The 21180-nt window shown below is 42.8% G+C and overlaps 1 protein-coding gene across 5 annotated transcripts in view; it reads right to left on the minus strand.

Annotated features, from left to right (window-relative positions):
• The window catches only part of Dscaml1 (DS cell adhesion molecule like 1), a 329506-nt gene that overhangs the window by 288192 nt on the left and 20134 nt on the right, over nt 1-21180 (minus strand). The window lies entirely within an intron of this gene.

A 21180-nucleotide genomic window follows, 5' to 3' on the forward strand; every position in this document is an offset into this window, starting at 1 on the left:
TGATCCCTGCCCACTTCTACCCTGGAGACCCTCAGTTCTGCAGGCCCAGGGCAGGCTCTGCTGGGGACCAGTGGGTGGAGCAGAAGATCACCTTTCTCTCTCAGGTTTCCTTGTTTGCGGTGACCTCAGCTCCCAGCTTTCTCTTGTAATTTGAGCTGAAGTTGGCAGTCGGCCTCTCAATGGGGCAATTATGGGGGCCTCTCCTAGCCACCTTTCCCCAATCACTTTTCCCTACCCAGCTGGCCACTCACAGGTGTATACATGGCCAACGCTGACTGACTGTCCCTAGGACAGAAGGACAAAAGACTCCCACGACCCTGCTGGGTTCCCAGCTCTCCAGAGAACAGCAGAATACAAAAGCCACACAGCCTCATAAATACTCCCATAGTCTTAATTTTCAGTGGCCTCATGCTGGGTCTCCAGACTCTCATTAAACTGGGAAACAGATTACAGTGGGGTCCTAAGGCACATACATTTTTTTCTCCTCTCATATTTATACCACTTTTAATTGGTGTTATTTAACAACTGTTGAGCACCAACCCTGCCCAAGGCATACCTGGAAGAGGGGCCAAGAAATAGGCCCCAGAGGAGGGTGTAGCTGGGATAGGGTGATGTGCACTGGCCCTTCCCCAGCTCCACCACCAAACACTCCCCAGAATCAACCTGCCCACATCTTACAGTCGCTAACAACCTCCCCTCCCTGCGCTCTCATCCCAACCTTCAATATCAGAGAGGAACTCAAGCTACTCTAACCCTCTAGATCTTCGTACATTGCATCGAAATAACTCCTTTTCTTATGAAATAAAGCACCCATGTAGAAAAGCATAAAAATAATGTAAGAAAGCCTATGTTTCTTTTGGCCTTTTTTAGAGGAAACAGTTTAAGAAATAAGACATTCCAAAAACAGTTGGATTTCCTCCTGAGCCTTTCGCCTCCTTCTCAGAGGTAAGCATTACCCTGAATATGGTGTTTATCATTGCCATGCATGTTGGTATATTTTTGCTGCATATCTATGTATCCAGAAACGAAACAGAGTACTGGTTCACATGTTTTCAAACTTTATACAAATGGCACCATAATGTACGCATTCTTCTGCATATGCTTTTTTCCATTTCACGTTTCATTCATAACATGTCCAGGTGATTTGTAAAGACCTGGTTCATGCATTCCCCCTGAAGCATAGAATTTTATACTGTGATAGAAGAGATTTCATTTATCCCTGCTGGTTTCCACTTTTTTGCTGTCACAAACATGGCTATAGTGACTGACCACATCTCTCTGTGCACATGTATGAGAGTTTCTTTTAGGAATATACACACTGGAGCTCTTTTCTTAGTTTGTCTGTCTCCCCTGCACACTACAGACTTGTCACCATGCCCTCAGTGTCCAGAATGATGCAAGACACATGGATCAGTAAAGTGTGTTAAACTAAACTGAGCCAGAAGGGACAGGAAGTGCTCATCTGTCTTTCACGTGCAGATAAGGAAAGCGACTTCCAGAGAGAGGTCACAACATCATTTAATGATAGCACTGGAACTAGAAACCCCCTTCCCACTTCCCTAGCCCTGTCTCCACACCCTGGGAGAGCTGTAGACTATTATAACAATGATCCAAAGGAGAGAGGCAAGAGGCAGATGGGGATGTGAAGTCACACCTGCCCTCCAGAATGGGTTCTCACACCAGCACACTCATGCAAAAAGTGAAGTATCATCCCAGGACCCAACTCTCAGGCCACAGGGTCAAGATGGAAATCAGCCCCCAGATGAGAGTTTACACCTACACATGCTCAGACTAAGGCCTGGGATCGGGACACCTGGCCCCAGATAGAGGCCTGCTGAACTGAGGCTTTGATCTGGGACTAGGTATCCAGGTCTGAGGCCTGCCTTTTGTGGTCTTCCCTCCTGCAGATACCCCAGTCCACTGGAAGACCCTGGAGCCAAGAACCAGGGAACCCATATGTGATAGCATAGCAGGAGAGTGGGCTCTGGCATTAGATGGCTTGGAATCGAATCCCAGTTCTACTTTTCACTAGCTGGGTGACCTTGGGCAACTGACTTCACCTCCCCTAGGCATCATTTTTTAATCTTTAAAATGGGGGTGATAATGATACTGAGAATTAGTTTGTATAAAGCAATTCATGCAATGCCTGGCATATGACAAGTGCTGTTTTATTTTTCCTCCAAATTCCATACAACTCAACACAGCCCCACTTCATCTCCCACCCTGGCACTAATTCCTGAGCAAGGCACCTGTCTGAGCCTCAGTCTCCTCATCTGAACAATGATCGCACATGCCACAAGTATAAAATGAGATCAAACAACCCAAAGGGCCTTGACAAGGTAAGCCCATCAAATAGATATGGAATAGTAGTATTACAGTTTTACATAGTCACTTCTGGCTGGTGTGCCAAGTACTTTCTCATTCATTATGGGCCACTGACTATGAAGACACAGATAAGGTACTCTGCCTGGAAAATGTGAAGTTACATCTGTGACACTGTCTGGCCTAGTGTCCAGCCCCAAGCCCAGAAGCTGAATAGAGGCTGCCCCTGGTGCCTGCTCCCAGCCACCATGGAGCTTTTATTTCTTCTGTCTCCAGAAGGAATTGGGGAGAGATAAAGAGAAGGAGAGGGAGAAAGAGTCTCCAGGCCTCTGTGTACTCATCTGCAAATGGGGATAATTGTTTTCATGCTACACAGAATCATTACAAGAATCAAATTCAATGTGCAGGGAAGTGTGCTATAAACTGTAAAGGTATAATAGAAATTTAACTTACTGTTAAAGGGTAAGTGTCCCTTATATGAAATTCTTGGTACTAAAAGTGTCTAAGGTTCAAATTTTTTCATATTTTGGAATAGTTACATATACATAATGAGATATCTTGGGGATGAGACCAAAGTCTAAACATGAAATTCACTGATGGTTCATATACCTCCTCACTTACACACAATATCTGAGGGTAATTTATACAATATTTTTAGTGTGACTGCCTTTTGAACCCCTCATCTAAAGACAGTGTGGGCTTTTCTATTTGTGGCATCATGTCAGTGCTCAAAAAGTATTAGATTGTGGATTTCAGATTTTGCAATTCACTAATTCAACCTGTATTTTAACTTTTTTTTTTTTTTTTGGTACGGGGGATCGAACTCAGGTCCTTGCACTTGTGCAACAGGCGGCAAAACCACTGAGCTAAATCCCCGGAACTCAGTCTGTATTTTAAAAAGTCAGAGGACATAGCTCTCAGCACAGAGGAGGATTCTGGGTCAGCGTGCCATGGCTCCCAGTGCGGAGCAGGCTTCCGGCTCAGCATGCCACAGCTCCCTGCCTAGAGGAGGCTTCCAGGTAGGCGTGTCGCAGCTCTCATCACAGAGGAGCCTTCTGGGTAGGTGTGCCACAGCTCCCAGCACAGAGGAGGTGAGCCGTGTGGGGCCAGCAGCACCCCCCCACCCATGGAAATGAGAGGACACATAAACAAGCCTCAGAAACAGACTTCCAGATCACCTACAGCAAGCTCAAAGGGAAATGAGATGGAACACTCTGATACTCAACCAGCTGGACTCCCTGAACTAGCAACAAAAGAGGATCTGGAAAAAATGAAATCCGAAATATTTTCTCACATAACAGCAGAGATTGTGCCCATAGTGCAAGATATGATTAATAAATCTAGAGGGGACACAGATAAAAAATAGAGGAGCTGAGGAACATGATGAAATCCCAACATAGGAAAGAAATAGGATCCATAAAACAGATGCAAACAGATTTCCAGGAGATTAAAAACTACATTGAAAGTCTATGCACCAGCATGAGCCAATGTGAAGTCAGAATTTTAGGTATAGAAGATAAGATTGCAATTAGTGACCAGGAAAAGAAAAATTGCTTTAAAATTGTAAAGGACCATGAGAAATCAATCCAGCAGCTGCTAGACGATCCAAAGAAGAATAACGTAAGACTGATTGGAGTCAATGAAGAAACAGGAGAGAGTGCAGATGTCATAAAAAGCTGTTCACAGAAGTGATGGCAGAAAACTTCCCAAGCAGGGGAAAAGAACTTGACATACAGATAAGTGAGGAATATAGGACTGCAACTAGCCTTGATAAAAAAAAATCTACACATAGGCATATTATAGTTAGGATTCCAGAAACCCAACAGAAGAACAAAATCCTATAAGCAGTGAGAGAAAAGAAACAAATCACATACAAAGGAAAGCCCATCAGAATCACAGCAGACTTCTCAATGCAAACCCTCAAGGCAAGAAGAGCTTGGAGTGATGTATTTCAAACCCTAAAGGAAAGCCTCCAACCCAAATTGATGTACCCTGCAAAACTATCTTTCAAAATTGATGGAGAAATAAGATACTTTCATGACAAAGAAGCACCTTAGGAACTTCATGAATACCAAACCAGCACTCCAAAAATTTTAGAGAAAATCTAGGAAAAGACAACAAGGATCAAAATCTCAGGAAGCCCAGAAGAATGAATCCACTGGGCACAACAAGAAATTAAAAGCAAAGGGGGAGAATCAAACAAAAAGAAAAAGTCATGACAATGATAACTCAATACGTATCAGTTATAATTATCAATGTTAATGGTCTCAACTAACCAATCAAAAGAAATAGACTGAAAAAAAAAAAAAGAAATAGACTGGCAGAATGGGCCAAGAAGCAAGATCCAACAATATGCTGCATACAAGAAACACACTTAAATCAAAAAGAAACTCATAGGGGCCGAGGATTTAGCTCAGTGGTTCTGGTGCCTGCTTCAAAAGCGCAAGGACCTGAGTTTGATCCCTGGTACCCGGCCCCCAAAAGAAACTAATAGACTGAAAGGTAAAGGGTAGAAAACAATACTCCATGCAACAGGAACCAAAAGAAAAAAGCAGGAGTAGCTATCCTCTTTGCAGAACAAGTGAATTTCAAACCCACACTGATTAAGAGAGACAAAGAAGGACACTATATCCTTGTAAAGGGAACAATTCAACAGGAAGAGATGACAATCATAAATATCTATGCACTAAACACTAGTGTACCCAACTATATAAAACAAATACTAATAGACATAAAAAATCATACAAGCACTAATACAATAGTAGTGGGGGACCTCAATACCCCATTGTCACAAATAGATAGATCAACTAGACCAAAAACAAGCAATGAAATACTAGAACTCGATCAAACTCTTGAACAAATGAACTTAACAGATGTTTACAGAGTGTTTCACCCCATAAAATCAGAATACACATTCTTTTCAGCTGCACATGGGTCGTTCTACAAAACAGACCACATATTTTCTCATAGAACATATTTAGGTAAGTGCAAAGGAATTGAAGTTATCCTCTGTATATTATCAGACCGTAGTGCGATGAAATTGGAGATCCATAGCAAAAGAAACCACAAGAATTTCATAAACACATGGAAATTGAACAACACATTTCTGAATAACCAATGGGTCACAGAGGAAATTAAAGAAGAAATCAGACAGTTCCTTCAATTAAATGACAAGGACAATACAACATATCAGAAACTACGGGACACAATGAAAGCAGTCTTATGAGGGAAATTCATAGCAGTGAATACTCATACTAGGAAAAAAAAGCAAGCCCAATTAAACAGCCTGAGGCTGAACCTCAAGCTTCTAGAAAAAGAAGAGCAGGACAAACCCAAAGCCCATAGAAAGGTGGAAACTATAAAGATCAGGGCAGAAATTGATGCAATGGAGACTAAGAGAATGATACAAAAAATCAATGAAGCCAAGAGTTGGTTCTTTGAAAGAATCAACAAAATTGACAAACCCTTAGCCAACCTTATCAGAAAAAGGAAAGAAAAGGCCCAAATCCATGCAATTAGGAAGGAAAAGGGTGAAATTACAGCAGACCCAGCAGAAATCCAGAGGATTATCAATACCTACTTCGAGAACCTATATGGCAATAAGATGGAAAACACAGAAGAAATGGACAGATTCCTAGACACGTATGAATTACCAAAGTTGAATGAAGAAGACCTAAAAATTCTAAGCAACCCAATATCAATCAATGAAATTGAAATTGTAATTAAAAACTTACCAACTAAAGAAAAGCCCTGGTCCTGACGGCTTCACTGCTAAATTCTACAAGACATTTAGAGAGGAACTACTGCCACTACTGTTTGAATTCTTCAATGAAATTGAAAGGGAAGCAATACTCCCAAATTCATTCCTGGAAGCAAACATCACCTTGATCCAAAGCAGAGAAAGACCCAACCGAAAAAGAGAACTATTGGCCAATCTCACGAATCAACATAGATGCAAAAATCCTTACTCAGATACTGGCAAATAGAATGCAGAAGATCATCAAGAAGATCATATACCCTGACCAAGTGAGATTCATTCCAGGGATGCAGGGATGGTTCAACATACACAAATCAATCAATGTAATACACTATAGCAACAGAGCTAAGGACAAAAACCATATGATCATCTCAATAGATGCAGAAAAAGCATTTGACAAAAACCAACACAGATTTATGATAAAAGCCCTACAAAAAATTGGAATAGACAGTCTCTACCTCAATCTGATAAAAGCCATCTATGAAAAACCAACAGCCAATATCATACTAAATGGTCAAAAACTGAAATCCTTCACACTCAAATCAGGAGCAAGACAAAGATGTCCACTATCACCACTCCTGTTCAATATAGTTTTGGAAACATTAGCCACAGCAATTAGACAAGAGAAAGAAATAAAAGGAATAAAGATAGGAAATGAAGAAGTTAAACTGTCATTATTTGCAGATGACATGATACTCTATATAGAAGACCCCAAGAACTCCACCAAAAGTCTTCTAGACTTAATAATGAAATTCAGTAGAGTAGCTAGATACAAGGTCAACACACAAAAATCAATAGCTTTCCTCTACACGAACAACAGACTCACTGAGAGAGAAATACGGCAAACAATTCCTTTCATAATAGCATCCAAAAAAATGAAATACCTAGGAATCAACCTAACAAAAGAAATCAAAGACCTCTTCTCTGAAATCTACAGCACTCTGAAAAGAGAGATTGAAGATGATATCAGAAAATGGAAAGACATCCCCTGCTCCTGGGTAGGAAGGATCAACATAGTGAAAATGACCATACTTCCAAAACTGCTATATAGATTCAGTGCAATCCCAATTGAAATCCCAGCAGCAAACTTCATGGACCTTGAGAAAACAATCCAAAAATTCATTTGGAAGAAGAAGAGACCCAGACTAGCAAAAGCAATTCTAGGTAACAGAGACATGGCAGGGGGTATTACAACTCCCAACTTGAAACTATACTACAAAGCTACTGTGATAAAACAGCATGGTACTGGCAAAGAAACAGACCTAAGGACCAGTGGAACAGATTAGAAGATGCAGAAACAACTCCTGACACACTCAGCCACCTCATCTTTGATAAAGAAGCCAAACACCCTCACTGGAGGAAAGATAGCCTCTTTAATAAATGGTGCTGGAGAAACTGGGTTTCAATTTGCCAAGATTAAAACTAGATCTATATCTCTCACCATGCACTAAACTAAAATTGAAATGGATTAAAGATCTAAATATTAAAATAGAAACGCTGAATTGGCTGGAATGGAGGTTAGGTAGAACTCTTGAAGGCATTGGTGTAGGAAAAGACTTTATGAACAAAATCTCAGTTGCCCATGAACTAGCACAAACAATCAACAAGTGGGATCTCTTCTTACTAAAAAGTTTCTGCACAGCAAGAGAAACTACCAGCATTGTGAAGAGACAACCCACAATGTGGGAAAAAATTTTCACGTGCTGCTCCTCAGACAAAGGCCTACTATCTCTAATCTATAAAGAACTTAAAAAGATCAGACTTCTCAAATTTAAAGACCCAATTCAAAAATGGGCATCTAAAATGAACAGACATTTCTCAGACAAAGAAGTAGAAATGACAAAGAAACATATGAAAAAATGTTCAACATCACTGGTCATTAGAGAGATGGAAATGAAAACAATGTGGAGATTCCATCTCACCCCAGAAAGAATGGCTGCTATAAAGAAATGAACCAAGAGCACCCAGGAGAAGGGTCCCCAGCCACCATTCCACCGCTCCTAGGGCAGAGGAGGTGAGCCAATCCCAGCGCCAAGGAGGAGGCTCCCCACTGCCATTCCAGTGCTCCTAGGGCAGAGGAGGTGAGCCACGCAGGTGCCTGCAGCACCCCCGCACCGTGGAAATGGAGAAGACACATAAACAAGCCTCAGAAACAGACTTCCAGATCACCTACAGCAACCCGAAAGGTAAAGGAGATGGAACAATCTGATACTCAACCACATGGACTCCCTGAATTGGCAATAAAAGAAGATATGGAAAAAATGAAATCAGAAATAATTTCTCAGATAACACCAAAGATTCTGCCCATAGTGCAAACATGATTAATAAATCTAGAGAGGACACAGATTAAAAAAATAGAGGAGCTGAGGAACATGATGGAATCCCAACACAGCAAACAAATGGATCCATAAAACAGATGCAAACAGATTTCCAGGAGATTAAAAACTACACTGAAAGTCTACACACCAGAATGAAACAATGTGAGGACAGAATTTCAGATATAGAAGATAAGATGGCAATTAGTGACCAGGAAAAGAAAAATTGCTTTAAAATTGTAAGGGACAAAGAGAAAGCAATCCAGCAGCTGCTAGACAATGCAAAGAAGAATAACATAAGACTGATTGGAGTCAATGAAGAAACAGGAGAGAGTGCAGATGTCATAAAAAGCTGTTCACAGAAGTGATGGCAGAAAACTTCCCAAGCAGGGGAAAAGAACTTGACATACAGATAAGTGAGGAATATAGGACTGCAACTAGCCTTGATAAAAAAAAATCTACACATAGGCATATTATAGTTAGGATTCCAGAAACCCAACAGAAGAACAAAATCCTATAAGCAGTGAGAGAAAAGAAACAAATCACATACAAAGGAAAGCCCATCAGAATCACAGCAGAGTTCTCAATGCAAACCCTCAAGGCAAAAAGAGCTTGGAGTGATGTATTTCAAGCCCTAAAGGAAAACAGCCTCCAACCCAGATTGATGTACCCTGCAAAACTATCTTTCAAAATTGATGGAGAAATAAAATACTTTCATGATAAAGAGAACCTTAGGAACTTCATGAATACCAAACCAGCACTCCAAAAAATTTTAGACAATATCCTAGGAACAGACAATGAGGATCACAACCCCAGGAAGCCCAGCAGAATGAATCCGTTGGGGGTGACAAATTAAATGCAAAGGGGGAGAATCCAACAACAATAAAAGTCATGACAAGGCTTTTAAAACTTTTAACTTCATCTCCCTATCTGATTCTAGTGTTGCATACCTTTCCTTGTGCTGTACTGGCTATTTATAATTTGTGTCTACTTTTTAATTGGGCTGTCTATTAATGAGCTGTAAGAGTTCTTTATATATCCTGGTCATAGGTTATATGCATTGTAAATATGGTCTGTTTAAGGACTATTCATTTTAATGATGTCATTTAAAGTTCTAAATTTTGATGGAAACTCATTTATCAATTTTTTTCTTTTATACATCATGATTGTGTATCCTAGGAAGTTCTTGCCTACACTAAATTCATAAACATTTCCCTTATAATTCCTTCTTAAAGTTATATAGTTCTAGTCTTTCATATTTAGGTTCATAGATCCTTTCAAGTTATTTTTATGTATGGAAATAAAGGATTGAGGTTAATTTTTTATATATGGATACCAGGTGTTCTAGTGCTATTTGCTGAAAACACTATCTTTTCCTCCGCTCTTGAATTGAGTTTATATTCTATAAAATGTTAATGTTAAATAATCTTTCAAAACTCAGTGGACCATACATGTGTGGTTCTATTTCTAGATTCTCTTTTATTCCAATGATCTATATGTCTTTCCTTACACCAACACTGCCTTGATTACTGTAGTTTTAGAAGAAGTCTTAAAATTAGGTACTAAACATCTTCCAACACTGTTTTATTTTCTTTTTCTTTTTACTTTTCTAGGTCCTTTGTACTCTTACATAACGTTTAAATTTCAATATCCAATTCTTCATTTATAGCGAGTATACATAGCCCTGAATTTTTATATATACCTTGTATTTTCTAATCCTGCTAAATTTAAATACAAGTTCTAGGGGCTCCTAGAGATTTCTTAGCATTTTCTCTGTAGATGATCATTTCATCTACATATAAAGATTTTGCTTCTACCTTGCCAATCCTATCCTAATTGTGTCATTTTATTTCCAAACTATTTTGGTTTAGGCCTATGTTTCAAAGATTAATGGACAGAAGAAGAGTAGGCATATCTGCCCTTGTTCCCCACCTTAGGGAGAAAGCATTGTATCTTCTCCATTCATAAAAGGCATTTTTGCTGGAAGTATGGAGTACATATCTTTAATCTGTTGAGAAGGTTCTGTTCTACTTCTAGTCTCCTGATAGCTTTTACCATGAACAGCTGCAGAATTTAGTCCAATACTTTTTCTCCAACTAGTGACAGGATCATATGGCTTTTTCCTTTCCTCTGTTAAAATGATGACTTCTGGGGGTGGATCTTCCAATGCTGAACCAACACTGCCATCCCTATAATAAAACCACTTTCTACCTACTGCCAGATCTGACTTCTAATAGTTTGTTTTGTTAAACAAGTTTCTATCTATGTTCATACTTTTTTCTTCTATTATCTTTATCTAGTTTTAGGATTAGCACAATGTTGATTTCCTAAAATGAGGGGAGAAGTGTTCCTTCTTTTTCTGCTTTAAATGTTTGATATAATTTATCAGTTAAAATGTATATGAGCCTGCTGTTGTCATATAGGTAGGTTTTCAAGCTAGGAATATACTTTCTTTAATAGGTGCTATTCAAATTTTATATTCCCTCCAGAGTTAGTTTCATTAATTTGTCTTCCAAGGTACTTCTTAGAAGTTGTCAAATTTATTTCAAAAAAGATTTTTGTAATATGCTTTCTATATCCTTTTAAATTCTGTAAAATCTGTGGTAACGTCTCCTAGATCTTGATATTATAATTTAAAAAATGTATAATTGATATTGTGTAATAGGAAGTAAAGATCTAAAGGAGCAGGGGAATTGGGATGGGTAGAGGAAAGGAAAGAAGGGAAAAGAAAAATTATGAGAAAAGGAAAAAAATGGAAACAAAGTCTTTGCAAATAGGGAAGGGTGGAGTGGGTGAAGGGAGGGCAGGGGAAGGGGAAAAAAATAAGGACCAAGATACTCATCTAATGGTACAAGATCCCAATTATGTATGTAACTGTATTTTATACCTAAAATGTACCAATAAACTTAATGGGGAAAAAAAAAAGAAATCAACCAATAACAAATGCTGGTGGAGCTGTGGGGAAAGAGGAACCCTGCTCCACTGCTGGTGGGAGTATAGATTGGTGCAACCACTGTGGAAATCAGTATGGAGATAACTCAAAGAAAAGGGGCTGGAAGTCCCATTTGACCCAGCTATTCCCCTGCTGGGTATCTTCCCCAAAGAATTAAAAGAATCATACCACAGTGATATATGTGCACCCATGTTCACAGCAGCACAGTTTGTAATAGCTAAAACTTGCCCATCAACTGGAGACTGGACAAAGAAAATATGGTTTTTTAATAAAATGGAGTACTACTCAGCCATCAAAAATGAGAAATTAGAGACATTTATAGCTAAATGGATGCACATTGAGGCCATACTCTTAAGTGAAATAAATAGGACACACATGTAAATACTGAATAGTTTCTCTGGTGTGAGAAACTGAATGTGTAAATAAGGATTAAAAAGTATAAGAGATAGTGTGAAATAGGAAGAAAAGGGGCAAAGGGGACGGGGACGTGGGAGGGGTAGGGGAAAGGAAAGATGGGAATGGAATTAATATGAGAAAATGAAAAAATGGAAACAAAGTCTTTGTAAATAGGGAGGGATGGAGGGGTTGAAGAGAGGGCAGGGGAAGGGGGAAAAATAAGAACCAAGAGAGTATTTAAAGGTGCAAATTTCCAATGATGAATGTCATTATATTGTACACCTAAAATGTACAAATAAAAGGATATACCAAAAAACAAAAAAAGTAAGAGGGCCGGGAATTTAGCTCAGTGGTGCCACTGCCTGCCTTACAAGTGCAAGGTCCTGAGTTCGATCCCTGGTACCAAAAAGAAAAAAAAAAAAGTAAGAGACTATTTAGTCTTTCTCAGATCTCCATATTACTTAAGCTCTGAGTAGAATATTGTAAGGTCCTTCCTTCTCTGGGCCTTTTTGGCAGCTACCACCCTTGGCTGCCAACGCCCTGGGTTACAGGACAGTAGTTCTAGGTTGGGGATAGGAAGTAGGTGGGAATGTGGAGTGTATAATAGGGATTGCTCTATGCCTACTTATCTGGAGGATAACTCCTGAAAGTGATAACTCCTGAGAAATTCAAGGCAGACATGGACTCCAGCAGGCTAAGTCTTCTTTCCTAGAAACATCCTGATCATTGAAGACCAAACACCTAAAATTCCTTCCAGACAATTCTCCCCACTCAAAATCTTCAAAGGCTCATCACTGCACATTGGTTACATATAGTTCATGCAGCATTAATTATAGTCTACCCTTAATATCTCCAGATCTCCAGAAGGTGCAGGCTACTCCCCTCACCAAGAGTGAGTCCTTGTTCTCAGCTCCCCAAGAAGATACTCCCATGGCCTCCTTCATCTGGAACTCAGCTGCTTCCTGGCACCATGCAAGAGGCTTTAACAAATGGGCTGCCTGGGTCTTACAGCCAGGGATCCTCATCTGATAGTCCTAGGGTGGGCCTGGCTGCTGGTGTTCCTAAAAGCTCCTTGAGTGATTATGAGAGCTGGCAGGTCTAGAACACTCTACTCTTGTGGCTCAGCTTGCCCAGGGAATGGATCCATTCTCCAGGACCCATGAGAGGTGCCACTTCTGACAAGATACCTTTTCTAAGCAGTGGAGATACACCCCCCTCCCCTACCTCTGAGTCCCCAGAGAACTTGATACCTCTCTTGCACCCTCATCATACTCTGCCTCACATTGGGGCCACCTATGTCCTGAGCTCATCTTGCCTGTTGTTGGACAGAAAGCCCCTCAGAAGCACAGTGCTCCCTATTTATTGCAATGTCTTTCCCCACCCTTTCTATGCCCAACAGGGCTTCTTACACAGGGTTTGCTCCAAGGCTGTCCATAAAATTCAAAACACCCAGAAGATAAATAGGAATTATGGGAGCTGTCCTCTTCATTCAGGAGAGGAGACCAAAACTTTAGCCCTACACTGCACCCCACCCACCAGGCACAGCCTGAGCCAGGTGCTCTGAGGTGGTCCTTGAATGTAAATGGAGGGCCACGGCAGCTCTCTCAAGTCTCTGATGTGGGCATTGCTGAGGGTCTACACAGGTGAGTCTCACTTTCCACAGATGAAAAAGTGTGGGTATATATGAATGCATATATGTGTATATTCAATGCATACAAATTAATCATGCATACTATTTATATACATATCTATTTTAATTTGAATGATTTTCTTTGGTGTGTGGGAAGAGGAATTTCTCCAAATCCCTTGAGCTCTTCAAGCAAAGACCCTTGGGAATCACTGTCTACATACCACAGCGTCTTGTGCTCAGGAAGTACTCAAAAACATTTGCTAAATTAAATAATGAACAAAATTTCAGTCAACCATCGGTTGCTGATGCCAGGACAGCCATTTAGATAGATTTAGGGGATGAAATCAATGCAAGCTATGGCACTGCACAGCTACAGCCGGGTGGAACCAGTGGATGCAGGTCTGTGCCCACCCCTTGGGGTACAACCACATCCACAGGCATGCCGCTGCGAAGCCCTGTGTTGGTAATGGCAGGCTCTGCAGCATTCTACAGGCCAGGTCTTTCCTTTTCTGCATCCCACCCTGGAGGGTAGAGAAGAAGGACCTTGGGCCCACACGTTCTCAGAAGAAAAGCCTTTGCTTCACAGCGTCTCAGAGACTCCACCAGATGGCCACACAGAATGAGGTTCACCCCATACCTGGGTATCACCAGCTGAACTGGGAGCCACAGACTCCACCCCTGCCCCTACTGGCTTCTACTGTCCTCTTTTCCACCCATTTGTTTTCTTCTCAGCTGACTTTCCAGGATTTTGGCAGATTCTCTACCCCTGAAGACCTGTGTATTCAGACATACTTTGAAATCTAAACCTGTGGCTTAGGGGAGGAGGGCCCCTCCTGCCCTCCCATTGGAAAATGCAGAAGGGCTGTGCTTGGTTTCTGCTTCCTGGCATCCCAGCACAGAGGTGGGCTTAGAGGTCTAGGCTGTGTACATCTCTGCATACATCAGGTGCCAGGTAGACAGGTCACAAAAGCCAGGAGCATCATTCAAGGGCTTGGGGTTAGGCCATGCAGCCCTAAACCAAGGGCTTCCTGCCTCTGCCTAGCCATGAAGGTCAGTCTTATCCTGCCCATATGCCTGAACCCTGAAGTAGGGAGAGAAGTGTTCTCCTCCTAAAGGCTCACACCTGCATGTTCACACCCATGTGCCCATTTTTCACAGAGACCTTTCAGGATGTAAGGGGAAGATAACTAACCCTGGGTCAGATGCTGGATGTGTGTCTGCCTAGCACTAGGAAGAATTGAAAATGTACATACAAAGAATCTGTATGTACAAAAAAGATTTATACATAAAAATGTATAATATACTTGGAAAGTATATTTTCCCTATACAGAAATAAAGTGCATAATTTCTAATCCTATGACTGGGGACAGTGAAGAGGTTAAAGGACATGGCCAGGGTTCTGCACCGAGGGAGGAGCAGGCTCAATCAATATTTGAACCCAAGTCTCTCTGAAGCCAGAGTCCACACTTTGCCACACAGTTTCTATCATAAAGAGGCTCTGAGCAAGCCCTGCTGACCTAGACCATAACAGGAGCAAATGACAGCTTTATTCCAGCACCATGCAGCCAGGTGTAATCACACCTTTCCCTTCATTTTCATTCATCTTGTTAATCCAAAGGGTCAAGTGTCTTCCTCTTTCTCCAGGGATTCTGCAAACACTGCCTGAGTGCCTACTGTGTGCTGGTGCCAGTGAGTCTTGCAGACCTCCCCACCTGCTGTTCCCCAGGGCAGGTCTCCCCTCTGAATCTAAGCCCTGTCTCCACAAGGCTACAGGTTTGGCTCTGGCAGCAACATCTCATTGATACACCACAGAGTTCAAAATCACAGGCTTGGCAGGAAGTGCCATCTATACATAGCTCTACCATTCTGTAAGCACCTTTGGCTTCTTCTGAATAAATGCTACCCTACATTAAATGCCAGAATTCGGCACGCAATACTGCATGTTTGCGATGAGATCGAGAACTAAAGGCAAGATTGATTCTGATGTGAACACCAGCAAAGCAAATGGGTTTTTGAAAACCCTATAATTTCACTGCAACCCTTGACTTCACTAAACACACATTTTTAGACTACAGCACAGTTAGGTAGGCATTAAACAAAAATGAGGCAGTCTAATGATGATTTATGTGTAGGATAACCTTCTATAAAGAATTCTGCACTGATTTCAGGGTAACTTACAGAGGTGCCAACTTAACCAAACAATGCCGCTTGCTCGGTGTCCACTGCCACGGCATGATCCTGGGGCAAAGCGTTTGCTGGAAATTGTCTTAAATCTGCTGAAATTCACCCAGTGGGTGCTCTGGAAATGCAGCACCTGCCATGAACTAAATGGGAAAGCAAAACATGACACATGCACACACCACCAGAGGCACCTGTGAACACGAGACATTTCTGCTTGACTGAGAAGGGTGGCTGATGGTTCTGGAACCAACCGACTGGCATGCAACTGCAGAGCTGCCTGCCTGCCGGGATATTGGAAGGAGTCCTGGGGACCTGTGGGAGCACTCCAGGTGGGGCTACAAGAGCTCCTGGGATACAAACAGCTGAACCAGAGTGCTGGTATACCCTTCTCTGGCTGTACGACCTTGGGCGGGCCCCCATCCACCATGCCTGGTTTCCCTGTCTGTTCAATGAGCCTGTTGAATCCATGTCTCGAATACATGTGGGTGGGAGGATGTAGTAAGATGAGAGTAATGGGCTTTATAGACCACAGAGCAACATGCAGATGAGAGGGTATGCAGGGCAGGGCACAGAGGGAGAGGTTGTCCAAGAGCTGAAATCACACTGCCCTGGTGTCAGATTGTGCCTGCCACTTCCTTCCCTCCACAGCCTTGGGCAGGTGGCTGACCTCTCTGTTCCTCGGGCCTCTCATCTTCAGAATGGGGATCATGAGAGCATCTACTACATGGGATGCATGTGAAGATTAAATAAAATGATGTGGGAAAAACACTTATCATATAAGAGCTCAATAACTGATCATTTACTTTTTTCCTAAGTGTTATTAGCACCATGATCATTGATTCTGTGTAGCCATCTGTGTGGCCAGCCAGAGAATTCCTTCCCAGTTTTTGACTGCTGCCTTTGAATCTCTAACCTGGAACATACATTTAAAGAGTTCAGAAGGCAGGACTTTCTCTCCACACCCTGGCCTCCTCTGCAAGTCCTGATGCTGCTGGCACCTAGCAGGGGCCAAACCCCATTCACTGAGTTGCCTTGAGTCTGCCATCAATTTCCTATCAGGCCAGACCGACTAGCACAGTCCCTTTCCTCCAGCCCCCCAAATAGGTGATAGCTCAGACCTCCAGTCTGACATCTAAATAGCAAAATATCACAAGAGGAACCTACAGAAACAGCTCAGTATAATAGAGATGAAGGATCATTCTACTTAAATCCAGGCGATGCCACCAATTTGCCATGTGACGTTAGGCAGGTCTCTCTACTTCCTTCCACATGACAGCACAGTAATGGAGAGACCGTCAATTTCATCATCATTGTTAATTATCTCCTCTGAGCATTAGATAGGAAGGGGTCTGAAGAAAATTTGGATCCTACCCTTGATGGTGACATGTTGCATATGGGTAGGGAGAATATAGGATTTAAACTATTACAGGACAAAATACAATTAGTGTCTTGAGCCAGGGACTGATACAGTTGGGCAAGAGTTCAGAAAAGGATTCCCTAGGAGGGGGTTAATCTGGATGATTTTTAAATCCATTCTAAGTAAAAATTGGGAAAGACATCATGCAAAGATTGGTAGTTGAACAAGACTTTGAAAGATGAGTAGGGTTTAAACACAAAGAAAGAAAAAAGCTGGTAGAAAAAAAAAGTCCTGTGTGAATGGTTAAAATTTTGTTCTCTGAATACACCGAGTGTAGTCCGGGCATGGGTCCTTTACTGGTCACACAGGAGGCCAAGCCATGGGTGCTCCAGGGCCCTCTCTAGCTTTGAGAGTCTGTGACACCATGTCTTCACTTAGAGCCTACTTGTGCTCCAAACTGGTTTGGGGGTACCACCCAGTCCCTCTCTGTTTGCCCCAAGTTGGTGTAGGTACATGGGACCAAAAGTGACCTTCAGATCAGCCTGGGGATTGGAATTAGTGAGTCAACTCTACACTGCAAAACCAAAGCATGATTATATCTGTTTGCTGTACCAGGATTGTCCACCCCTGTCCATCAGAGCTGAAGACACAGCTGAATCTTCAGTCCCTGGATCAGAACATTCTTTGTGTCATCTGCTGGGCTGAGCCACGACCCGTGCCCTCTATAGCTTTTGAGTTCAAATGATTGTTTTGTCCACTGCTACTTAAGCTGGAGATCTGTTGTGCTTTGGAAAGGCCAAAGCTCCTGGTCACTGCACACACAGCTAGAGGTCAGCATAAGGGCCATTGATACATTTCTGGCTCCAGGAAAGTATAGGAATCAGGGACTAGAACTCCTCCCAGGTTGACACCTGAGGACAGCCAATTCCTAAGGAGAAGGCTGCTCTGGAGAAGCAGCAGGAAGCAGAGGAAATTGGAGGACCCCAGCTCAAATCCAGGCTCTGTCTTTGTTAGCTGTGTGGCCTTGGGTAAGATGCTTAACTTCCCTGCTTAACTTCTCAATATCCTCATTTATAAAATTGGAAAACAAAACATTATCTATCTTAAAAGGTGACTATGAGGATTAGAGATAATATATGTAAAATGCCTAACCCAAAATAGGGCTCCATACATAAGTATTATCATGAATCTTGTTATTATTATTACTCTGTGACGGTGCTACACTGGTCCTGGGGATAAAAGATGAAAAAGATATAATTGTACACCCTCCTGTGCAGCCAGTCAGAAGTAATAGCCTCTAACATAAGACAGAGGAAGGCAGTGCTCCAAGAATGGAACCAGAGAGTCAGTAAGGTTTTCATATCAAGCCTCATGGGAGGATTGAGCAAAGGAAGGGTAGGGTAACAATAAGGAGATGAGGTTATCAGAGCAGATGAAGCAAAAGAGACAAATTAAAAGAGATATGGAAACCTAGGGAAAACCTTGGGGCCCTGCTACTCTGAGGACAATCTCTAGGAAGGTGCAGAAAGGCTGGTGGCTCACTAGACCCTCACCTTGTTGGCAAAGGTGGCTGTAGGAGCAAGGAGCATTGACTTATGGAGATTCTTGAAGCAGGCCCTGTAACCAGACTCCTCCTTCCCTCCATTTCTCCCCTCTCCAATATACAGCCTCACCAACACACTCTCTTCCTGTCCAGGCATGGTGACAACCCAGCAGCCAAGAGCCCCATCCACATGAACAAGGAGGCTCATCCAGCCTCATCTTCCAGAGCAGCAGCGGGTGCATCTGGGCCACATCTGAGTGGTGTCCAAAACTCCTCGCTGGAGCCAAGAGAGCCTGTCAGATGCTGGGGAAGATCATGCTGGGAAACTCCCACAAGGAGCCTGCATCAATATAATCTGGTGGAAATTAAAAGCTATTAGGAACAGGGCCGGATTTATCTTTATATCCAATAACATGCATTGTAATGGTGATCATGCAGATGGGAAATTAAACCACATCTCAGCTTCACTGGAGGCCTTAATTTTAATTTATGTTTGTGCACAGCCCTTAGCCCTCATATGTCTACCCCACCTGCTCCAGAGAGCCTGTTCACTCTAAAACCAAGTCTCTCGGGAGAGATGTCGGGGTAGGAGTCTGGCAGGTCAAAGCGAGAGGCTCTGTACTTTATGCACACCTTTATATAGACATATTGAAGGATGGTGACCAGCTTGAGGGAGGGGAAATTGAGGTAGGCAAACAGAAGCAGGTATGGTGGGTGGTTCCGGAAAAGGCAGCACCTTGGGTTGTCTCTCCAGCCTCTTGAAGGCCTGGGAAAAGCACAGGCAAAAACCTATTATGGCTTCCATGGGCAGCTCCAAGATAGTCATAGAGAGCCAGAAAGACTGACCTGTGTGCACACTCAACTCATGGAGCTTGTTTAGATCCCACACTCTCAGAAAGAAGCCTTGATGGGCCACCTCCCACCCACAGGAGCCTGCAGCAGCCCATAACAGTTCCCTCATTTCAAGGTCCTGCTCTTCCCAAGGGGATGCTTCCTGGGACCCCAATTGTCCCACATCAGCCTCCCTTGTCCCTCCTCCTGCCTTCTGGCACCTGCTCCAGCCAAACGCAGCCCTGGGCTGATCCAGACGTCAAAGTCAACTCAGGTACCCGACTCCAGAAGCTGATCCTGAAGTGTGGAGGAACACACTCAGCCTTCTTGTGACTTCTGTCTAAATGTCCCCCCAGTCCTCATGTGCTCATAGATGGGGAGTATTCGGATGTGTGAATGTGGATTAAGGATGTGACACTGGGATTAAGGGTGTGGATAATGGAAGCCCCACCCTGGGTGTGGCTGGCACCAATCAGTAGGCTTACAGTTTGGATGGAATATAAGGGAGAGAGGGAAGGCAAGCTTGCTGCTTGTTGCTTGCTGCCTGCCCTGCCATGCTATGGACTGTTTCTCCTCTGCGATTCCCCTCTGCCATGCCACCCTGGTTTGGAGCCAGCCAACTATGGACTGAAACCTTTACAAACTGTGAGCTGAAATGAACCTTTCCTCCTTTAACTTTGGGTGTCAAGTATTTCATCTCAGCAACAAGAAAAGTAGCTAAGACACTTCTCCATCCTTCTTTTACCTCCAGGGAAACTAATCATTAAGTCTCCCCCTCCACAAGAAGCTGCCACCTAGCCTTCCCACCTCAAAATGCTCACATAGCACATACAACCTGGGTATAGTATGCATATGGATTGCAGGAAAATCCTAGTTTTATAAAAAGTCAAGCTATTTGCATTTTCCAAAGCATGTAGTATGTGGGCCCAGGTTCTGGTCCCTGTCCTATTGAATCTGGAAGAAGCAAAGCCCCACTCTGTCTGATGCTAACATATTCCTCCAGGAATATGTTAGTTAGACTTATGTGCTTTGGGAAGACTGACTTTGGATCTAACATGTAGCTATAGAAGGATCTAGAATGATTATGGATGGGGCTGGAGGGCTGGGGAGAGGGTATTCTCCGAAACTAAAGGAAAGAAAGAGGTTCTATATCGCTTCTCCGCCTTTTGGCTAAGATCAAGTGAAAGAGGTTCTACAGAACCAAAGTTTAACACAACCTTGCAGATTAGCATCAAGGCCACTTCCCTGATACTTATGCCCTTTGAGGCCACCATCATAGTCTTGATATCAAAGATAGCCCTGAAGCACCAACCTCAAGGGCCTCTTAGGAGAGGCTCACCCCTCCAGCTCCTCGGCACAGGAGCCGTTAGCCTTCCTTCCCCCTGTTGGCTCTGGTGTTGCTACCCCATGTCCTCCATGCTCATCCTCATTTTAATGCCCCTGTCCAAGCTGCTTCCAGTCTCCTTCAGAATTCTCCATCCATCCATTCACCCACTCACTGATCACCGAGTGAGTGTCTACCCTTTATGTGGAAGGCAGGGACATGTGGACAGAAACACAATAGAGAAAGGAAGAAAAACAGCAGAATCCCTGCAGTGTGTAAGGATGAAGGAGTAGCAGAGATTCCACTGTTTTGCAGCTGGAGGCCTGGAGGTAGACTAAGGACTTGAAGTCCTCCTTTGGGGTTTCCAAACCTGCTTCTTGTTGGAGGAACAACCTCGCAGAGGTGAAAAAGGATCACTAATGAGCGGCTGGAGACCAGAGCTGCACAGTGGGATGAGCCAACACCATAGTATGAACCCTGTCTCCCGATACCAGCTACCAATCAAGGCAGGTGAGGATTCTGAGGGACTCTTAGCCAGAAAAATTCAGGAGAAAGAAAAAGTCTTATGCAC

This window comes from Heterocephalus glaber, unplaced genomic scaffold (assembly GCF_053883595.1).
Source record: "Heterocephalus glaber isolate CG9 unplaced genomic scaffold, H.glaber_assembly_v1.0 deba00001429, whole genome shotgun sequence".
NCBI classification, from domain to species: Eukaryota; Metazoa; Chordata; class Mammalia; order Rodentia; family Bathyergidae; genus Heterocephalus; species Heterocephalus glaber.